Consider the following 5,349-nt stretch of genomic DNA (forward strand, 5'->3'; position numbering starts at 1 on the left):
ATTGTAGGACTCCAAGGAAAGGCTTTAATCCAAGGCAAGACCAGCACCTTGGGGACCTTCCAGGGAATTTTCTCCTCCCTTGACTTGAGAACATGCCCCATGATTGATGGATTTCGGTTCAGATACTGTGGTCTCGCAGGTGAACCTTACCAAAAAAGCAATATCGTTGTTCTTTAATTTTGTGAAACAGAGCTTTCTCTCCACAAGGAGAAGATCAGAGAGGCTGTATCCTAGATGTCACTTCAGCATTCCCAAGGTACAGATGCTTTTTAGAAGTGTAATTCAGTGTCTTTCAATTGTTGTCTTTTTCATCTACTTTGCATTCTTTTTTTAATATTTAGTTTATTGAAGGGTGGTTGATTTACAATGTGTGTTAGTTTCTACTGTACAGCAAAGTGATTCAGTATACACATATATATTCTTTTTCATATTCTTTTCCATTATGGTTCTCATAGGATATTGATATAGTTCCCTGTGCTATACAGTAGGTCCTTGTTGTTTATACTTTGCATTCTTAATGTAAAGCTGTAAATGCTGCTGCTAGTTAGGGATGAAGAGCTTGGTTGCTTGGCCCTAATCCAATCCTGCAGGCTCTTGCAGGCTTTTCTCATCCAGGGGCTGCTGAGCTGGGTCTGAAGGGATTTAGGAACACGGGTCTCTTGGTTTCTTGCTCCCTTTTCTTTCAATGCAGAGGAGTCTCGTATGGAAACAATCATACATTCTTATGACATGAATTTTGAAAATCTCAAGTTGCCACCCCTTCTATTTTTTAAACTTTTCATTGCAAAGTAGTATGTGTTCAGAAGAGGAAGTCTGCAAATTTGCAAAGAAGCAATTGCTTTCAATGCAGGTTTGTGAGATGAGTCCATGCTTTCATCACAAGCTTTCTGTGTGTCATTGGTCCTCAAAGTGTGGCCAGCAGCATCGGCAGATGTCAGAATGCACATTCTCGGGCCCCACCCCAGATCCACTGAATCAGAGACTCTGGGGTGGTGCCCAGCAATCTGCTTTGAAAAGCCCTCCAGGGGATTCTTAGAAGCTACAGCGTGAGGACCACTGATGTAAGAACCATGCAAGGTACTCGGCAGGCAGCTAGGCTTCCTAACCTGAGAGCGAATTCCTGGTAAACTCAAGCATGTCAATTACATAATCTACTCAATATGATACTTGTTGAAATACCTTATGTCCTTAAATAATCATCTTTAGTCAACAAAACAATTTAAATAAATACGCTACAGAAATCGCTCACACATCCTTGTGCTGGTCCTCAGGTCTGAGACAGACGTGGCAGTATGGCCAGCAGACATAGGGCCGGACATGGAAACACAGCCCAGGAGCTCTTTCACTGCGTGGCCAGACCTGCAGACAAACTCCAGTTGTGCGGTTTCAATAGACTTTTTCACAATAGACTGTGACCAGGGTCAGTGGTCATGGATTAACCAAAATATGTTTATAAGGAATCTGTTCGTCCTGCTAAACTGGGATTCCCTAGAGGTGAACCTATAAACAGACAAAGAACTAGGCCCCTCAGCGAATTCCACCTAAGTCTTTAAATCAGCTCATGTGGAAACGTTTATGTAAAATAAAGTGAAAAAAAATCACACTAAAAATGGTCCATGTAAATTAAGCAAACATTGAAAGTAAGTTAGAAATGATGACAGTTATTAAAAATTCAAAATTGAGGTTCCTTTTTTTCTTCCATGTTGCCTACAGACCTACTTTCAAATGTTTGCACCTACTTAAAACTTCTGACTGAGACAGAAGGTTGAGTTTCTGAAACCCAGAAGGACCAGGTTTCAGCCCTGACTCTGCCACTGACACCCACACCTCCTAAGCGAAGTCTCTACGGGGTCAAAGCGTCAGGCCCATCTTCATTGGTGAATGGGAGCTAACACCTGCCCTTGGATCTCATAAGGCTGTTTCGATTAACAGCAGAGGGGCTGTAATAACTTACACAGGGGCTTCACAGACTGTAAAATGAAAAAAGAAAGGATGATTTTATCAGGCACTCAGCAGTTCTGGACTCTGGCAATCCTTTTTTTTTTTTAAGATTTTTTTTTTTTGATGTGGGCCATTTTTAAAGTCTTTACTGAATTTGTTATATTGCTCCTGTTTTATGTTTTGGTTTTTTGGCGCGAAGCATGTGGGATCTTAGCTCTCCGACCAGGGATCAAACCCGCACTCCCTGCATGGAAGGCGAAGTGTTAACCATTGGACCTCCAGGGAAGTCCCGGGCCATCCTATTAATTAAATGTCCTTTGTAGGTAGTGACCTGTAGTAGCTAATGAGGAAGTGAAATAGCGACCAACAGCTCTCTTACTGACCAGGCTGCAACTCCCTGTGTCCCGGTCAGCACTGTGACACCATTACCAGGCAGGCGGTGAGAACAGAAGCAAACAAATATGGAAACTAACATTTATTACACACTTACTGTGTGTCAGGTGCAGGTAACTCTTTCCCTAAATCAGGTCATCTGATCGTCCCAGCCACCCTAGTGACAGTCCTGTTCCCATTTTACAGCTGAGCTAAGTGAAGCTCACGGGTGACAGAGTGAGTGGGGAGGTATGATTGGACACCGGGTCCATGTCGTTTCTGGTGTCCTCTCACCACACTGGACATCTGATAAAATTGACACGTGGTGCTCGGTGCCTTCACAGTGGGCCTTGAGGGCCTTATTTTCTTGGCCTGCTTGCTCATCTGAGTTGGCCTGAGTCCTCAGCCCCACCCCCTCCCCTGACAGAAATGTCAGGTGACCGTGACCCCAAAAAACTGCAGAACGTTTTTTTAAAATTTATTTTATTTATTTATTTTTGGCTGCATTGGGTCTTTGTTGCTGCATGCAGGCTTCCCCTAGTTGTGGCGAGCGGGGGCTACTCTTCGTTGCGGTGCACAGGCTTCTCATTGCGGTAGCTTCTCTTGTTGTGGAGCACAGGCTCTAGGCATGTGGGCTTCAGTAGTTGTGGTGTGTGGGCTCAGTAGTTGTGACTCGCAGGCTCAGTAGTTGTGGCCCACGGGCTCAGTTGCTCCACGGCATGTGGGATCTCCCTGGACCAGGGATCGAACCCATGTCCCTTGCAATGGCAGGCGGATTCTTTTTTTTTTAAATAAATTTATTTATTTATTATTTATTTATTTATTTTTGGCTGTATTGGTTCTTGATTGCTGTGCACGGGCTTTCTCTAGCTGTGGTGAGCGGAGGCTACTCTTTGTTGCAGTGCGCTGGCTTCTCATTGCAGTGGCTTCTCTTGTCGCGGAGCACAGGCTCTAGGTGAACAGGCTTCAGTAGGTGTGTTGCGCAGCCTCAGTAGTTGTGGCTCACGGGCTCTAGAGCACAGGCTCAGTAGTTGTGGCGCACAGGCTTAGTTGCTCCGTGGCATGTGGGATCTTCCTGGACCAGGGCTCAAACCCGTGTCCCCTGCATTGGCAGGCGGATTCTTAACCACTGCACCATCAGGGAAGTCCCTGCAGAACTTTTCTGACGCAGTTACATCTCTCAGTGGACATCTGAGCTTGCAATCTGGGGGAACCTGGAAGGTTGGTATTTTCAGGGTCTTGTTTGTTGGGAGAGGTAGGAAGATGCCACGGTCCCCCTACGCAGCCAGGCAGTGCTCTCCTGAGGTGTCGCCAATTCCGGCCTCCAAGACTAGGTACGTGTGGTCCCTCCTTGTCAATAAAGTGGGAGCAACCACAGGCCTTGCCTCGCTGCTCTTTGATGTACAGCTGTGTTGAGTTTCAGCAGAATCTCAGGAGGAAGCTGCAGGCCGAGGTGACCAGGTTGGCATGTTGCTGGTCTCCAGAGGCCGTGGTGAGCTGACCTGGGGCTTGGTCACAGGGGGTGGGGAGCTAGAGGCAAGATCCTGGGTGCAACCAATGGGCCGTAGTTGTTTAAGTCACTGCATCTTTGATGCATTTTGCTAATAAACCCGCCACCTGCAGAGAGTGGAGGTGACCACCGAGCCCCCCTCCCGCCTCCACCGTCTCCCCTACCCCCATACCTCTCACACCGGAGGATGACATACCCGCTACTAGGTGACTGCATCCACAGAGGAGGAATCCCCGCAGCGCTGCCGCCGGGGCTGCCTGGGGAGCACGCTTCACCTAGGACCTCTGACCAGGTATTTTTTTTGCCCAGCCAGGACTTCTCAGAATAAATTGAGATAAAGGTAAAGATTTATTTATCCTTCCACATCTCCAGTGAGCATTGATGCTATTTGACAAAAAAGAATGATGCTAAACCCTGCCCTCGAAGGAGGCGTGGAGTCCTGGGCGGGCTGGTCTGGATTGGTTTGTGGGGTTTCAGGACCTGAGTCCAGAGGCCTGCACAGACCCGAGATACAGTATCCTTGAGAGGTGACTTGAAAGCCGTGGACACCAACCAAAGGGTCCTCCGTCTAGAGGTAATTCAGGGAGGAAAACTCCAAGTTCAAGCTGAGCAGATGGAGGCCAGGAGGCAGAGAAGCCTTGAGCAGAGTGTGGGAGGCTGGGCCCTTCCCAGGCTCTGCTTCCTGTGCTGGGGTCCATAAAGCCTCCTGCCCAGCACCGCACCCTAAAGGCATCGTCGCTCGCTAACCCGCTAACCTCAGTTAGGGGCCTACGTGCTCTCCCAGGTGGATCCACTTGCAGGCGGCTCTGTCCTGCCACTAAGCAGAGGTGGTCAGGCTTCTCACACCACTTCATCTACCATTTCCCATCCAGTTCCCTCTCCACTTGATCCAGTCAAGGCCCATTTGGCCTTGGTATTTGCATGTGGCCTAGTTTTTAACCTTGGGATCCCCTTGAAGACCCCGCTGTGCACCCCCACCCCAAGTCCTCCCGGTCTATGATCACCTAAAGTAGTGTATCTGTCTCAGTTTGGATGCCAGCCCTGGGCCCTGGTCCACTGGCTGGTGCTGGGCCAGCAGGGGCATTGAGATCTTTCAGAGAAATATCTCTTTCCACTGCATCCTTCTGGTGTGCTAGGAAAATGCTTTATCTCAAAGCCAGAGCTCCTCCATCTGTATTCTTTCCCCCTTACCTCTTCAGGATCCCCTGGTTCTCACCCTGCCCAGGGTAGTCAAATAAATGTATATACTGCATATACATTTTTAATACATAAAATTTTTTATTGATAAAATATGCATAAGATTTATCATTTTTAAATATACAGTTCAGTGGCATTAAGTACATTCATATTGTTGGGCAACCACCAGCACCATCCATCTCCAGAACTTTTTCATCTTCCCCAGACTGAAACCCTATCTATGAATTTGACTGTTCTAGGCACCTCATATAGGTGGAATCATACAGTATTTCCTTTTTGTGACTGGCTTATTTCACTTAGCAGAATGTCTTCAGGGTCTACCCATGTTG

This window comes from Balaenoptera musculus, chromosome 14, assembly GCF_009873245.2.
Source record: "Balaenoptera musculus isolate JJ_BM4_2016_0621 chromosome 14, mBalMus1.pri.v3, whole genome shotgun sequence".
In the NCBI taxonomy this organism is placed as follows: domain Eukaryota; kingdom Metazoa; phylum Chordata; class Mammalia; order Artiodactyla; family Balaenopteridae; genus Balaenoptera; species Balaenoptera musculus.